Source organism: Physeter macrocephalus, chromosome 6 (genome assembly GCF_002837175.3).
Source record: "Physeter macrocephalus isolate SW-GA chromosome 6, ASM283717v5, whole genome shotgun sequence".
Taxonomy (NCBI): domain Eukaryota; kingdom Metazoa; phylum Chordata; class Mammalia; order Artiodactyla; family Physeteridae; genus Physeter; species Physeter macrocephalus.
In genome coordinates, this window is record NC_041219.1 from 49,897,244 (window position 1) to 49,908,045 (window position 10,802).

A 10,802-nucleotide genomic window follows, 5' to 3' on the forward strand; every position below is an offset into this window, starting at 1 on the left:
AAAAAAAAAAAAAAAAAAAAAAAAAAAAATCCTCTTTGTTTATAGTTATAAGCAGTTTTGCTGTGATATAGCTTGGTGGGGATTTTGTTTTATTTTTTTCTGCTTGGGCTCTGTAAGGCTTCTTGTTTCTGTGGCTTGATATCTTTCTTCAACTTTGGAAAGTTCTCAGCCATTATCCTTTCAAATTTTCTTTCTGACTAATTCACTCTCTTATCTTCTTTTGAGCTTCTGATGACACATATGTGAAATCATTTCCCTGTGTTTTTTCTATTTTGTACCTGTTTTTCTATATTTGCCATCCTTTTGTACCTCTGTTTTTTTATTCTGGATATTTTATTTTGACATCTATCTTCTATTCACTAAATCTCTCTTCACCTGCATCTAATCTGCTCTTAGACCCATCCACTTAATCTTATTTTCATAGTTGGATTTTTCAGTTTTAGAATTTCCATTTTTAAAAAAAGGAGTTTCCACTTCTACGCTGAAATTTCCAATTGTGTCCCGTGTCCCCTTGATCATTATAAACATAGTTATTTAAAAGTATTTGTCTGATAAGATCTAGGGTCCCAGTGATTCTGCTTCTGTTTTCTGTCATTTATTCTGGTTTTGTTTGTGTCATCTTGACTCCTTCTGTGTATAGTTACCATGTGCAGAAGTTGTCTTTTTCAGGTTGTTTAAGAAATCCGTTGAGGCCTGGATGACGTTTTCCTTCAGAGATGATTGTTATTTCTGTCCATTGCTGTTCAGCACTGGTGTCTGGGGTCACTTCAGTCAACTCCAAGTGCTGAGAGGATAAAATGTAACCTATATCCCCTGAGAAAGCCATTACTGGATTCTAGGGTATTTGGCCCTTTGGTGTCCCAGCCAAAGCCAGAGGGGGCTCACCAGGACCCATTCCTGTGGTCCCAGACCCTCGAGGGAGTAAAGCACAGCTTAGCCTTTCAGCCCCAGGGAAAAGCAACCACAAACATAGGCTTGGTTTCCATTTTCCCACAGATCCTGGCCTGCTGATTTTCACTATTTTGTTGGTTCTCTAATGATTTTTTTTTAAATTATAAAATGTGTAGAATATAAAATTTCCCATTTAAACTGTTTTTAAATGTACAGTTCAGGGATATCAAATACATTCATAATGTGTGTAAACATCTCTACCAACCATCTCCAGAACTCTTTTCATACTGAAAAACAAACTCTATATCCATTAAATGATAACTCCCCATCCATCTCCCAGCCGCCGGAAACCACCATTCTACTTTCTGTCTCTATGATTTGGACTACTCTAAGTATCTCACGTAAGAGGAATCATACGATATTTGTCTTTTGTAATTGGCTTATTTCATTTATCATAATGTCCTCAAGGTTCATCCATATTGTAGCATATTGCAGAATTTCCTTCCTTTTTAAGGCTGAATAATATTCCATTGTATGTATATGCCACATTCTGTTTATCAATTCATCTGTCAATGAACTCTTGGGTTGTTTCCATGCTTTAGCTATCGTGAATCATGCTGCTATGAACATAGGTGTATGAACATCTCTTTGAGACCCTGCTTTCAGTTCTTTTGGATATATATCCAGAAGTGGAGTTGAGGAACTGCCATAGTTCTACAGCAGGTGTGCCGTTTTACATTCTCACCAGTGGTGCACAAGGGTTCTAGCTTCTCCACATCCTCTCCAATGCTTGTTGTTTTCTCTTTTCTTGAAAGTAGCTGTCCTGATGGGTGTGAGGTGGTATCTCATAATTGTTATTTGCACTTCCCTAATGATTAGTGATGTTGAGTATCTTTTCATGTGCTCACTTACCATTTATGTATCTTCTTTAAAGAAATGTCTATTCAGGTCCTTTGCCCATTTTTAAATTGAGGTTGTTGTTGTTGTCATTGAGTTTCATGAGTTTTCTGTATACCCTGGATATTAGTCTCTTACCAGATGCATGATTTCCAAACATTTTCTCCCATTCTATGGTTTTCCTTTTTACTCTGTTGATTGTGTCCTTTGATGCACAAACTTTAAAAATTTTCATAAATTCCAATTTGTCTTTTTTGGGTTGTTGTTGCCTGTGCCTTTGGTGTCATATCCAAAAAAATCACTGCCAAATCAGTATTATGTAGCTTTCATCCTATGTTTTCTTCTCTTGTTGTTTTAGGTCTTATATTTAGGTCCTTGATCCATTTTGAGTTAACTTTTTGTGTGGTTTTAGGTAAGGGTCCAAATTCATTCTTTTGCATATGGATATCCATTTCTCCTAGCACCATTTGTTGAAAAGATTATGCCTCTAAACATTCACAGTAAAACCAAACTCTCAGTTTCACTCAGGAATTTCCTTAGTGAAGCAGTGAAAACTACTGGTTTTATTAAATCTCCATCCTTGGCTACACACTGTGTTAATATTTTGTGTGACCTATTGGGAAGCACACACAGAATGCTGTGATGCGTGCTGAATACAGTCGTACTTGAGTTACAAGCTAAACTAGCCCCTGTTTTCACGAACATGGTTTTTACTTGAAAGAACAATGTGATAGACAAACTAGGCATCTTCAAACTTGGGTGTTCAGCAGACATTTTCCCAAAAATGAAAGAAGTGAGCCTATGACTTCAAGGAAAATAACTGACAGTATTAATCATAATATTATTGATAAACTTTGAACCTTCAAACAAAAGTTAGGATTTAATAACACTTGCATCTGCTACCATGAGCTTGCCAGCACCCCAGTGCTTAAAGGCTTCTCTGATGAGATTCATGGTGATATTAACAAATGTGACTTCTTGATATTGGATAATAAAATACATCAACATTTAGAAAACCTGCATGGCTCAGTGAAGCAATAATTTCCAAATGGCCAATGCATGATGTTGTAAAACTACGTGTGATTAAAAGATCTACCTGAAATGCAAGATTCAAAGCCTCTGATCTGGTGCTGGTTAGGATGAAGTCATCATGTTTGGTCTCTGGTTTCTTGAGCTCCTCACTGATGCTAATGTGTAGCCAAGGTTAGAGCCCCTTCCTTTTCCAGTCTTTTAATTTACAAATGGGGTGAACCAAGGCCCAGTGAGGGAAAAGGTGAGCTCAGGCAGCGCTGGGCAGACTCGGGTTCCCTGTTCACCATCAGTAATTCTGGGGAGTAAAGAGAAAGGCTTTCTGCTGAGCCTCAGAGGCAGGCTTTGATCTTCTCCCGGGGTGCAGAGGGTGGGACTGAGCTGGGGAGTGTCATCGCGGGACAGAGGACAGCAGGCCGGGCCCGGGGGACAGCTGGGGAGTGGGGGAGTGGGGGAGCAGCCTGCCAGAACCTCACGGACCTTGTCTCCCACAGCAGACCCTTCTGTGGAGCTGGATTCTCTGGCTGATCTAAAGGGTGGGGGGACATGGCGCCCATCTGGAGGGGTTGAGGGAGGCTCTCTGCAGAGGTGAGCCTAGACTTAAGGGCTGAGGTTTGTCCTGGAGTCAGCCCGGTGCGGGCGTGGGGTACGTGAGAGGAAAGGGATGTCCCATGCCCGGGGCCAGCCCCGTGCCCAGATGGCTGGAAGGTCCTTGCTACAGCCGGGCCAGGCCTGGTCTTCAAGTGTGAATTGAGGCTCAGGGACCCCCGCTTTCCCTCCTCCCTCACGGTACATCATCAGGAGCGTCAAGGGCCAAAGCCCTGAACGTGGTCTTGAATGTTTTATTTAATTGTATCTTCACAAACCCCACCAAGCGCCACTGGGGCCCTTTCATGGCTGATGAGGAAAATGGGGCTCGGAGGCGACCAGGGGTTTGCTGGCCAGAGGCTGATCCTGGACATGAACCCAGGTCCACCAGGCTCCAAACTCCCCCACAGCCCGCGCGCCTCCCCCCTTTAGGCCAGCTGTCAGATGGTGGAGGCTTGATTGGGAGCGCACAGCAGGGAGTGATTTCAGAAGAGGCTGCTGGTGGTTATTTTGGGGATATTGGGATGCAGCTGGGATATAAGTGTCTAAAATATCTCCTGTGAGACAGAGCCGGGCCTGAAGCTCTGGGCCCTGAGTTTCAGCCCTGATGAGGGCTCAGGCCTCCTCAGGCCAAGCCAAACCCACCCCCAGGAGCCCGGGCCTTCCCTGCCGGGTGACGGCTCTCAGCCCCAGGTCCATGGTCTGGGCTTGACCGCCTCCAGTAGTCTCCTTCACGTGTTCATCACGTCACGGTCCTGCTGTACCTTTCAGCTCCTGCAGGTAAGTGTGCTGTGATTCTATTTCACAGACAAGGCCCTGGGAATGCAGCTGACAGGGGACCAGAGGAAATGTGCAGAGCACCGATTTTGGCCATGGAGAGCACAGGTACCAATAAAAACTGAAAGAGACCTTCCTGGTCCTGGGACCCAGCATCCGGGTCTCACCTCCTCACTGGAGGAGCCGTGCAGCCCACACTTGAATCCATGTCTCTACCTACTGGCTGGGTGACCTTGGACAGTGACTTAACCTCTCTGAGCCTCCTTAGGTTGTGGGAGGACGCACCCCTGTGCATGGCCTCCTTTGGGCGGCAAGGGTGCTGAGAGTGGGCTTGGCCGTCTCTCCTGCACCCCGTGGAGCCCTGCTCAGAGCAGGTCTGTCCTACTTGATTGAAGATTTTGAGGGAAAACCTAAGTGCAGAGTACGTTGTAGGTGCTGAGAAGTCTAGAAAAACTTCGATGAGTTAAATCTCTGCTCTTAAGTCCTTTTTAAGTGCTGTTGGGTACAAAGAGAAAGGATGAGTGTCAGTGTGGCCTGCAGAATAACACCCCCAAAGATATGCATGTTCTCACCCCTGGAGCCTGTGAATAAGTTGTCACCAGGCAAAGGGGAATTAGAGTTGCAGATGGAATTGGGGTTACCTGGATTATCTGGGAGACTCCAATGTAATCAGAGGGTCCTTGCAGGAGGGAGACAAGAGCGTGAGTGTCAGAGAGCAACCTGAGAGGGACCTGACCTGCTCTTGCTGGTTTTGGAAACGGAAGACTCCGGGAGCCAAGAAATGCAGGTGCCTCTAAAAGCTGGAAAAAGGCAAGGAAGGGATTCTCCCCGGAGCCTCCAGAGGAGCCAGCCCTGCCCACACCTTGACGTTAGCCCCGTGACCCATTTCAGACTCTGACCTCCACACGTGTCAGGGAATAGGCATGTGTGTTTGTTACTGCAGCGATAGGAAACTAATACTGGGGGCTGGATCTTTGCTGAAGCCCAGCTGCCCTGGGGGGGTTGCTGATGGGTGGCGGGCCTGTGTGCGCCTGGGTCTCCATGCTCCCGGGCTTGCAGGGGGCAAAGCACATCCACAGTTCCCAGCTGCCCGGTGCTGGATGCCACCCCGCCAGCACGCTGTGTGTGTCCTGCACTGGGCCTCACCTCATTTCATGCTCCCTGGGTCAGGGAGCAGCTGCCCCCAGTTCACAGCAGAGACAGCTCCAGCTGGCGGCTCTGTCCCCCCAGGGTCTCCTTCTCCAGGGCCGTGTGCTGGTCAAGAGGCCTGCCCAGGGCTCCCAGCGGGAGAGGCCACTGTCAGCGTGGAGCCTTCTAGAGAGACCACGTCGGGAGGCGGCACTTCAGCCCTTAAAACAGGAAGAAACCGGGGTGATTATGAACCTCGAGGGAAAGGAAAAGGTACAAGATGTGGGCGCTTGTGTGTGTCTCTGAGTGTGGTGCCCGGGTGGGCATAGCCGAGTGTGTCATCAGGCCCTGAGGCCCCGGGAAGCTGGGAGAAGCAGGGCACGGCGTACATCAGGAAACCCAGGGCTCTGCCCCTCCTACTCACATTAAACAGCAATTACGGAAGAAACACTTTTCACCGACGGTGAACTTCACGAGGACTGCACTTATGGGGGCACCAGGGGACGTGAATGTTTACAAATCTCTTCTCGATCCGTTTCCTTACGTTGCCTTTCTAATCCACACCAGGCCAACGCACACACTCACATACGCACGCACATGCATGCATACACGTGCTCACATGTGCACGGGGACTCACACACGTGCACGCACAGCCTGACCGATCCTGGTCCCCAAATCAGAGTGAGGGCTGTGAGAAGCCCATGGGTTGCCATCCTCCAGTGCTGGGCGGGGCACACACTAGAGTGAGGGGGTCCCCTCTGCTCACGTGGTCCTGTGTCTCGTCCAGGCCACGCACAGAAGAGCCTTCAATCCCAGCGCTCGGGCAAAGCCGGGTCCCCGGGGGCCTGAGGGTTGTGAGGAGGGCAGGCGAGGCTGTGGTCTGGTGGCTCCTCCCTGGCATCTGCTGCCGTGTCCTCAGTGGGCTCTCAGCCTCAGTGCCGGGAGAAGAGGTGACGTCTGGAGAAAGGACAGGGGCCCACGGGTGTCCTAAGGTCTCCTGCCTGGAGAAAGCACTTTCAGAACGTAGATGAAAGGGCATTGGGGTCTGGAGAGCTTGAGCCTTGGGATGTGTGGCCCTGGGACCCCACACGCTGCACCCCGACCGCTGTTTCTGGCCTCATCCCCCACCACGGTCCATGCTATCTGCTCTCAAGCAGCAGCAGCCTTCCCAGCACTGGGGTCCCTCCCACCACAGGACCTTTGCACAAGCTGTTTGTTCTGCCAGGAGCCACCTTCCCTTCTTTCCTAGTCTGATGAGCTCCTCCGGTTCCTGGGATCTCCGCTTGCACTTTCATCCTCAGGGATGCCTGTCTTACTCCCTGACTGCCCCTCTCCCCGTCCTTCCTAGAGCCCCCATCTTGGGTAAAACTTGGCATCTGTTTGCATGATTATCTGAGGGGCATCCGGTTTCCCTCCTGGACTGTGAGGTCACACGAGGGCCGGGACCTGCTGGTTTGTTCCACCCCTGTATCCGGAGTCGAGGCAGCGATGGCACACAGCCATCACCATCGTAGCCCTGCAGGGACACCCAGGCGCCAGGCCCGTGCTGAGCGCCTTACAGGGACCGTCCGGTTTGCAGAGCACCCGTGGGTGCGGATGGCTATTCTCTCCACTCCGCAGAGGAGGAAACTGCGGCTCAGTGAGGGTCTCAGGATGTCCGGGGCCACGCTGATGAGGGGCCACGGCCAGGACTCAGTCCGGCAGCCTGGCCCTGGTGGTACTGCCCATCGAGGCAGCCTCCAGCTGAGCCTCCAGGTGAGTTTACGTGGAGTGAAACGACGTGCGCTTTGCCCTTCTCAGATGCACTCGCCACATCCCCGGAGTGTAGCAGCCCCGTGGGGCCGGAGGCTGCGGGCCAGATGGTCCATATCCAGACCACGTCCACTGTCATGGGAGGGGCTGCTCTAGAGTTTGCCTCTCCAGCCTGAGCTGGGCGTGGGCGCCCCAAACCTCTTCCAAGGGGAATGAATGAAAGGGGCTCCGTGTGCCTCCCTCGGTGTCACGCCTGAGCCCGGGAGAGGCTCGCCAGCCGGCCCTGGGGTTGGGGGACTTAATGCTGGACCCCAGGCCTCTCTGCTGTGCAGCCTCTAAACTGCTGACTTTTTCTAGCTCCTTTTTCTAGCCTCCTCTTCTTTCTACGGCAGGGACAGCAAACTTTGTTTTGTAAACGGCCTGACGGTAAATGTTTTAGCCTTTGCACACCGTGATTGGTCTCTGTCGGTCCTCACTCCTCCTTCCCCCTCCTCCCCTTCCCTCCCCCCTCCTCCCTCCCCCCTCCTCCTTTTCCTCCTCCTCTTCTTTTTTCCTCTTCCAACCCCGTGAAATGTGAGAAGCAGTCTCAGCTCATGAGCTGTGTAGGAGCGCAGCCCATGGACCGGGTCCGGCCCCCAGGCTGTGTTTGCCAGCATCCGTTCTAGAGTTTGGGGTCTTGATCGATGCCCGCTTCTCCCTGACCATCCCTGGGGGTTCACTTCTGGCTTCCCGGCCTTCTCAGTCTCGGGGCAGCCCCTTCCTCATGTGACCTGGATGCGGGGTCCTCCCGGGGCGGCTCCACGGGTGGGAGTGGTGACTGAAGCACCCCTGAGCGTGCCCTCTCTCCCTCCCTCCCAGCATCAGCGGTTCTGGGGCTCAGAGGTTATTTTTTGTGGGTGCAGGGGAGGCGTCAGCTTGTTCAGCGGTGGTGGTCTTTCATCGCCTGTGATTTTGGTTGAGACCGTGTGTTTCTGACCGAGTCGATGGCAGACCGTCCCAGTGGTCAAGTCAACTTGGCCCATGTTGGCCCTGGAGGCCCAGGGCCTTTCCAGGCTCACGTCCCGCCGTGGGGGCCTGGCGCGATCCCCTTTATGATTCCTGGGCTGCGTTGCTGCGCGCGGGCTTTCTCTAGTTGCGGCGAGCGGGGGCCACTCTTCGTTGCGGTGCGCGGGCTTCTCATTGCGGTGGCTTCTCTTGTTGCGGAGCACGGGCTCTAGGCGCGCGGGCTTCAGTAGTTGTGGCACGTGGGCTCAGTAGTTGTGGCTCGCGGGCTGTAGAGCGCAGGCTCAGTAGTTGTGGCGCACGGGCTTAGTTGCTCCGCGGCATGTGGGATCTTCCCGGACCAGGGCTCCAACCCATGTCCCCTGCATCGGCAGGCGGATTCTTAACCACTGCGCCACCAGGGAAGTCCCCAAAGAAACATTTTTCTGCTTTGCTCTTGAAGGCTTGGGAAGTGCGTGGAATGAAACCACGTGGGAGAGCGTCTCGGGAGGCTGGTGCCTTGACTCATGCTTGAAACTGGGCAGCTTCTAGGTTTCTCTGCTCCGGACGATTCTGGAGAGGCCGAGAAAACAGCGTGTGCTGAGTCTCTTGGGCTCCCAATCATTCCTGGAGTGTCAGTGACCCGGCCGTCTGGCTTTTCAGAGGCACTGGGGACAGACGCTGTCCAGGTGACCCAGGCTGTCTCTACCCAGCCCTGCTCTGCTTAGGGGGCTTCCCTGTTTCCTAACACAGCCCAGGGAGGACACAAACACAGCTCAGGGCCCCTCTGTTTCTCCACTCTTTTCGCGTGGGTGAGGACGGGCAGCGACCATCTCTAGACAATGGGCTGTCCTGCGCTTTGGTTTTTAACGGCCTCCGATGGTTCTTAGCAGCCCTAACTCGGATGGGGTCCCCTCGGGTCTCCCAAGGCCATGCCTGCACTGGCTAACGGAGGCGGGGGAGGAACTGCCCTTCTCTCCGCCACGCCCTGCCCCCGCCTCCCTTCTTGAACCCCATCCTGCGTTCTGTGATCCTGGCATTAGGACTGCGTCTCATTATTGCTGGCCGCGCTGGAAGCCTTGAGTTCCAGAAGCTTCTCCATAGTTCTGGGTGGAACGCAGCCAATTCCGGCCTTTTCTTTTGGAAAAGTAAGGAAATGCTAATTCTGAGTTTCTTATCTATAAAATCGAGATAAGAATACCTCACCCACAGAATGGTTGTGAAGATCAAACTAGGACAGCTGGCCGGGAGCCCGCCTGAGAATCTGGCCCACATTTAACTGGCACTGTCATGTCTGCTGGTGCCCTCACCAGGCTACAGGCATTGCCTGTATTTTTTATGACTTATAGTCAAAACGGTGAACTGAGTTGATGGAGGATGCCTCTCCTGCTTCAAACGTGCGGCAATGATGGATAAAGTACAACAGAAAATTGTAACTGTGTATAAACGCGAAAGCAAGGGAAAACCTCAGATACCAGAGGTAGATGGGATTCAAGGCCAGAGTGGGGGTGGGTGGGTTTAAGGGCAGTGTCGCGAGTAGGGACGGCAGAGAGCTGGATCGAGTCCCTTCATGAAGTCGGGGTCTGACAAAGGCTGTCACTTCTGTGAATGGGACACAACCAAGTGGGTACCTGCTGTAAGCTGTGGGTTCCTGATTTCGTAATGCCAACCTTGGATGTATAGAATTCATATTTATACCACACAAGCCCTGAGGGGAGAAGTCAGGGTTTGGCCTCAGAAAAAGGCATCTGGGACTGGTTGAAGCACTTGTCTGCCAAAGACACAAACGCCAAACCACTGCCCCCACCACGAATGCCTCCACCACCTAGGATGCTCAGGTCGCCCACGGACAATAAGTCTCATGCGAGTTGCACTCAGAGTGAAAAAGTACAGAGACTACACAGCACACGAATGAATCCACATTCCAGGACTGCAGATGACAGAACAGTCTGAAGAACACTTAAAATAAGTATGTTTAAGTTTTTCAACGAGATGAAGGAATGGACCACATAGACAAAAGTAGGGCATTGTGAAGAAGCGAAACAGGTAGTTTCAAAAAAAGAAAAAGAACCAAAGGGAAATTCTAGGAATGGAAAATGCGGTCCCTGAAAGGGAACAGAGGCTTTGTAGCCTCTGTTCCCATTTCTAAGGCCATTGTCTTAAGCATAGAGAAGTGTGCTGCTTCCAGTCTTTGGCAATATGATCAGGAAATGAAAGATGTGCCAAAGCACCCATCTGCCGTCTCCATTGTGAATTCACGATCTCCTGAGGGAGACAGGCCTTAGAAAATAAAAGTAACGGAGCATTTGCTCGTCGCTCCCTCCGTCCAGGCACAGAGCTAAGCCTTTTATAGGCACCGGCTAGATCAATTCCGACCACCTTCCTAAGGCGTCTGCTACTGACTCGGCTGCAGGTGAAGAGGCCGGGACCCAGGGATGCAGGGACTGTGCAGTCCCGTCGCTTGGGCTCGGTGATGCCGGGCCGAGCCCAGGTCTGTGGGATCGTGTCACTGCTGCACGGTCAGCTCTCCACAGGGACACGCAGTGGAGAAACAAAGGCACCTGCCCACACACCACTCGGCTCTGACCACGGCTGCGCCTCACACCCAAAGCTGGGTCAGTTTGCCAAAAGCATGCAGATCAATTTCCTCAGTGATTAATTTGGGAACATTCAACCGTTTTATGAAGGTTCTTCACGGGGCACACAATTTCATTCTCCTAACTCTCCGACCACAGTCCCTGCCTCTCTCCACTAGCCCT

The 10,802-nt window shown here is 51.5% G+C and overlaps 1 long non-coding RNA gene across 1 annotated transcript in view; it reads left to right on the forward strand.

The window, feature by feature from the left end:
- Positions 1-5,459, forward strand: part of LOC114486407 (uncharacterized) — a 27,559-nt gene extending 22,100 nt beyond the window's left edge. Inside the window, exons 2-3 of the long non-coding RNA XR_003680052.1 lie at positions 4,214-4,290; positions 5,413-5,459. This is a non-coding gene — a long non-coding RNA (uncharacterized lncRNA). The remainder of the gene's footprint in view (positions 1-4,213; positions 4,291-5,412) is intronic.
- Positions 5,460-10,802: the final 5,343 nt, after the last annotated feature.